Raw genomic sequence first — 6,525 nt, forward strand, 5'->3', positions numbered from 1 at the left:
TGGTGTGGCACAAACATATTATTATTCTGTAAGTGTAGCCCAGAGAAAACAGTTTGAGCATCATTGAGTTACAAGAATCCAAGAAAAACCCAGCCAACCTTGAAGAACAATTTATTCTACAATGTGACATGACTGGGTCAGACATTGAACAATATGGCATGCAAAGTTCTTGGTGACAGGCCAGTGTTATTAAAGGTTAAGAACTCAGAAGACTATTTCTAAATAAAAAGAGGAAAGGACAGGAGTTTCATATTTTGACTGCATATTTTGCTGAAGAGGGAATGGTCAGAGGACAACATTCAACACAAGACTAATTTTCTAGCTGAAATTTATGTTGCACTTTTGAGAAATGCATGACAACAGCAACCTACACGGAGCCTTAGATATTAGTTAAGCAAGTGTGCAAGTGTGCACATGTGTGCACATGTGTGCATTGATTTCCATTCTGTACATCAAACAGAAGTGAACAAGGGCAATTTCAGCCCCTATTTCCATTTTTTGTTAGGATTCTCTGACATACCTACAGTAGAGTAAGTCCCACTGAAATCATTTGGGCTTCCTTTTTAGTTGAGATACAAAGAATTCACTGTTAGAAAAATTTGAACTGGACATGTAGAAGGAAGCAGAATCCAGGAACCAATAGAGTAACATGACACTCTTTTAGAATAAAAATTTTGTTTTTAAAACCTGTTCATTTGGACTGTAAGTGAATGAACACCTTAGAATTCTTTTAATCAATGTAAAATATCAAAGTGGGCTATTTTTTCAGGCATTTTTTTTCTAACAACAGTTCGCCAGACATTTTTAAACATTGTGGATTCAAGCCTTGTGATAAATGCTTGACCTATGACTAAATTGCCTATTTGTTGAATTAAAAGGGATGTTTAGAGAACATGAGAACAATATTAAAGTATGTGAACTCCAACTTGTTTACTTACAACTTATACCAACAAATCAGATATACACACCAATATGTACAAAGCTAAGCAAAATTCCATAAGACTTTTGAGAAGCATTTTCTTACTATTGGGCATAAATATTTGCACCGTTAATGATCTGGTTCACTTTGTTGACTTTGGCATGTGCCAGTTAAAATAAAGTTTGCTGAAGTTGTGGTTCAGAATAATTCATAAGAGTTGTTTGACAGTGGAACAGTCTGTGGTGATCACACAGGGTCCCCGGACGTTTCACCGTCAATTGATCCCTGTGCCACCACTTTATTTCTCGCTGCCACCACCCAGGCCCTACCTGGGACAATACTGAGTCCAGTCAGGTTTAATTGGATCATAAACTTCTGTTTATTTATTGCAGTTTAACAAGCGTGTGGTTTTCATAAACGGTCTCAGTCAATTACAATCATGGGGTGTCTATCCAGACCTATAACTTCCGCTACCTGCTCTCACTCACTAAACCACCTCTCAGATATTTACTTGTCTTCCTAGCTCCTGACCCAGCTTATTTCGCTACACTAACTCAACCTACCCACAGACTCTATCCCAATTCACTCCCACTCCAACCAACCACCCAACTCCCAACGAACTCCCAGAGCTGGTTTTATAGTCCCTCTGACTCCACCCCCTGGGTTCTGATTGGGTAACCTGTTTAACTATTTCACCTCCAGCACTCTCATATGTTAACGTCACACAGACTCCCTCAAAAGGAGTTAAATGGATTAGATGACTCTTGGGGTCCCTTCCAACTCTACCATTCTAGGACTATGATTCTATATCACCGGCTAATGCAGGCCCTGTTGGGTAGGGGTAGCTTTCAGTCCACATGTGTTTTACTCCCTATCTAGCGTTTTGATCCACCTGCATCCTCCTCCACCTTGAGTAAAAAAAGGGTCCCTGAAAGTTAAGTCCAGTCGTGAATGACTCTGGGCTTGCAGTACTCATCTCGCTTTACTGGCCGAGGGAGCCGACGTTTGCCCGCAGACCTTCTGATTGGCAAGCCCAAGGCTCTGTGGTTTAAACAATTAATGGTTCTGTTGTCTCTTCAGACAGTGACCCTGATATATAGAGATGGACAAGCAAGACCGTGAACTCCATTCCCTACCAAAATCCATCCTGCCTCCAGTTCCCAAAATGCAATATGGGTGTCTAAAGAATTAGAGTTGAATGTAAGGAACAATATCGGATCATAACCCTGTATCTTTAGAAATGCAAAATTAAACTCAATCCACTTTTAGGTGGAGATTAAATGAGGATTTGTTAGAGGATTGGGGGTTTTTTAGAAAAAGCACAAAAAACTTTAGAAGATTATTTTGAATTATATCTTAATAAGGATACCAAAATTCAGGTAGTATGGGATGCCAGTAAAGCAGTCGTGATATTTATTTAGAAAATACGTACAGAAGGAAGCAGAGAGGATAAAAGAAAAGGGAGATTTTAGAGGCATTAATGAAAAATGGAAGAGAACTTTGGGACCCCAGGGAATACTATAACCTATATTCCAAAAAGCTCGCTTCTCAATTGCAACTCTGACCACTCCTAGGCTAAAAACACTGAAAGAAGTCACAGCAAGGTTGGCTCAACTCACAAAAAATGTTTAGATAGTTGTCTGCACAGTTCTAGGAGAGCTAGAGACTTACTTTCTCTTTGCAGATATGGGCCTTGGTGCAATTGCACCATTATAATCTGGCCTTGGTTGTGGGATAATTTGAACTGTTCCTATGACCCTGTTAGAAGAATTTAAACCCAAAAATGTTACCTTCCTTAAGGGAAAATGTAACCACCAAAAAGGCACGCTTTAGGCTCTTGGTCGGGAATAAAGAATAGAGACCAAACCAGGAAATTCAAAGCAAGGTGGCTTGTAAGCCTGCTCTTTATTGCAAACAAAGAGAATTCTGTTGTAACAGGGTTCTTTGCTTCAAGAGAAGAAACCCCGAACAAAGGACAAGCCCTGATATTTATACACTTGTAACAGGGTTCTTTGCTTCAAGAGAAGAAACCCCGAACAAAGGACAAGTCCTGATATTTATACACTTGGTTTTACATACAGGACAATGGATTAGAGTGAGTGGATTTGCAGGTGAATGACATTTCAGGGTAAACATCCATGTTAACAACAGTGCTTGTGGGTGATTTACATTTTTTTCCCTGGGTGACGTCAGCAAGAAGCTTATGCAAACTATTTTGTGACACATTTACTGGTATGTTTCTGTTTGCAGAGCAATCCGTGTGATACTTGGAGTGGGCTGATAAGGAGAGACATGTTTTGAACGGTTTGCCTGTAGGCTGTCAAGGATATGCAGGATGATAGTAATGATTTTCCTTTGTAAATAAAGTTGTATTTTGTGAATGGGAGTTTGTGTTCTTTGTGAATGAATGTATAGTTTTTATGAATGAGATTCATGGCTAGCAGACTTAGTGGCTGTCGCTGCGCCTTTGCGTCCATTCTCTGACAGGTTTTCGTTACTTTATCCTTCCCATGCAACATGATGGCTACATTTTACATCTAAAAGTGACAAACTTACACAGACTTACGGTACATTACTAAAGTTACATTTGATGCAGACACACAAGCTGATGGGTAGGCAAACTAAGGCCCGGTAGCTGGATCCGGCCCAATCGCCTTCTAAATCCGGCCCACAGACAGGCCAGGAATCAGCGTGTTTTTACACGAGTAGAACGTGTGCTTTTATTTAAAATGCATCTCTGGGTTATTTGTGGGGCATAGGAATTCGTTCATTCCCCCCACAAGGTCTGAGGGACAGTGGAAAAGTTTGCTGACCTCTGCACAAGCTACTATAAAGTTCAGAAAAGTTACAGCCTTTTAGCAAAAAAGGCAAGGTCTATACAGTGTAAAAAAGAAACGAAGGGAGGGAGGGGGAGGGGGGAAAAGAGAAGGGGGGGAGAGGGCAAGGAGAGAGAAAGGGAGTTTACAGGTTTCAATACAGTGTGAGAGCATGTGGAAACTTTGTTATGGCAGCAAAGATCTGTCCTTTATTAGTACAGGGACATATGCTGTTATTTTCCTTAAATCTCTTTCAACAACCCCATAGCCCAAACAGATGTTGAATAAATAAATACAACAAATGAAACAGCCAACAAGGAAGCACAAAGGCAAGAGGCAGAAGGATTTGTCGATATTCTTCTGCATGCAGCGTATGTGTTCTGTCACATACCGTGACCCCAGGCTTGGAGAACCATTTTGGTCTTGTATGCCAGATCTTTATCTCTCTCCCCCCCACACACACACCCCCAGGGGTCAACATCTAGCGTCATGGTGTTGTCAGGTGACTGATGGGTGGGCAGTCAAGTTGGCTGGTGGAGGAGGGGTCTGCTTCACCAGCCCATCCGCAAAGCAGCTCCAGCAGGACTGAAGCCTTCACTCTCCAGTGGATGAAAGGAGGTTCAATCCACAGTACTGCAGTTGTCCCTCCATGGAATGTGCAGATGAAGCAGCTCCCAGGAGGACTGAATCCTGCCCCCCCACTGGGTGATGTCTGCGGAGGGCCAGACGGCATGGTTTGGGAGAAATGGCCTGGAGGGCAAGAGGGTCCCAGAGACCAGAGGTTCTCCACTTCTCTTCTGTACCGTCCCCAGTTCAACAGGAAGACGCATATACGCCTGAAGAAGGCACTTAAGCCGGAGAGGATGGAAGGAAGATGTCTAAGTGGTGAGGTTGTAAATGTTGTGCATCTGAAATGTTTTCAAGGGTTACCAATCATTTTTAAGAGAACAATTTGACACCTCCCTTCAAATATTGTTTCCAGCTGTATAATGTGATTTTTTTAAGTACAAAAACAAAGAAGAAAAATTCTAAAGACTAGGCATATAATTTTGATTCCTATTTTACCAAGGAGATGTATGTTGTACTAGTAGTAATTCAATTAAAGTTGTATCAGCGCATTAAGAGCTAAAGCAGTTGTTTATTAGGTGACCCAAGTGCTAATTCTCTCTGCTGCTGGGACAGAGGGGTACACCATGTACCTTATTAAGTTATTATTTAATATTCTGCCTTTCTTTTTCCTGTCATTGGTTTTCCTAACACACACACTTATAACTAATAACACACTTGCATTTGATATACCCACGAAAATAAAACCTCACAGCAGCATCTATTCAAACAAATAGCCAGCACGTGTAGACACAAAGTCAGAAAAGCTAAAGCACAGAATGAACTCAGGCTTGCTAGAGAGGTTAAAAGCAACAAAAAAGGCTTTTATGGGTATGTTCGTAGCAAAAGGAAGAACAAAGAAACAATGGGGTCACTCAGAGGAGAAGATGGTGAAATGCAAACAGGAGACACAGAAAGGGCTGAACTACTCAATGCCTTCTTTGCCTCAGTCTTCTCCGATAAAGAAAACAATGCCCGACCTGAAGAATTTGGAGCAAATGATTCAGCAAAGGAAACACAGCCCAGAATAACTAAGGAGATAGTACAAGAATATTTGGCTAGTTTAGATGTATTCAAGTCTCCAGGGCCAGATGAACTGCATCCAAGAGTATTAAAAGAACTGGCAGATGTGATCTCAGAACCACTGGCAGTCATCTTTGAGAATTCCTGGAGAACAGGCGAAGTCCCGGCAGACTGGAGGAGGGCAAATGTTGTCCCTATTTTCAAAAAGGGGAAAAGAGAGGACCCAAATAATTACCGCCCAGTCAGTCTGACATCAATAGCAGGGAAGATTCTGGAGCAGATCATTAAGCAAACAGTCTGTGAGCACCTACAAAGGAATGCTGTGATCACCAATAGTCAGCATGGATTTCTGAAGAATAAGTCATGTCAGACTAACCTGATCTCGTTTTTTGACAGAATTACAAGCCTGGTAGATGAAGGGAACGCAGTGGATGTAGCCTACCTTGATTTCAGCAAGGCATTTGACAAGGTGCCCCATGATATTCTTGTAAAGAAGCTGGTAAAATGCGGTCTTGACTATGCTACCACTCAGTGGATTTGTAACTGGCTGACTGACCGAACCCAAAGGGTGCTCATCAATGGTTCCTCTTCATCCTGGAGAAGAGTGACTAGTGGGGTGCCACAGGGTTCTGTCTTGGGCCCGGTCTTATTCAACATCTTTATCAACGACTTGGATGATGGACTCAAGGGCATCCTGATCAAATTTGCAGATGACACCAAACTGGGAGGGGTGGCTAACACCCCAGAGGACAGGATCACACTTCAAAACGACCTTGACAGATTAGAGAACTGGGCAAAAATAAACAAGATGAATTTTAACAGGGAGAAATGTAAAGTATTGCACTTGGGCAAAAAAAATGAGAGGCACAAATACAAGATGGGTGACACCTGGCTTGAGAGCAGTACATGTGAAAAGGATCTAGGAGTCTTGGTTGACCACAAACTTGACATGAGCCAACAGTGTGACGCGGCAGCTAAAAAAGCCAATGCAATTCTGGGCTGCATCAATAGGAGTATAGCATCTAGATCAAGGGAAGTAATAGTGCCACTGTATTCTGCTCTGGTCAGACCACACCTGGAGTACTGTGTCCAGTTCTGGGCACCACAATTCAAGAAGGACACTGACAAACTGGAACGTGTCCAGAGGAGGGCAACCAAAAT

This window comes from Podarcis vaucheri, assembly GCF_965113315.1.
Source record: "Podarcis vaucheri genome assembly, chromosome: 12".
NCBI classification, from domain to species: Eukaryota; Metazoa; Chordata; class Lepidosauria; order Squamata; family Lacertidae; genus Podarcis; species Podarcis vaucheri.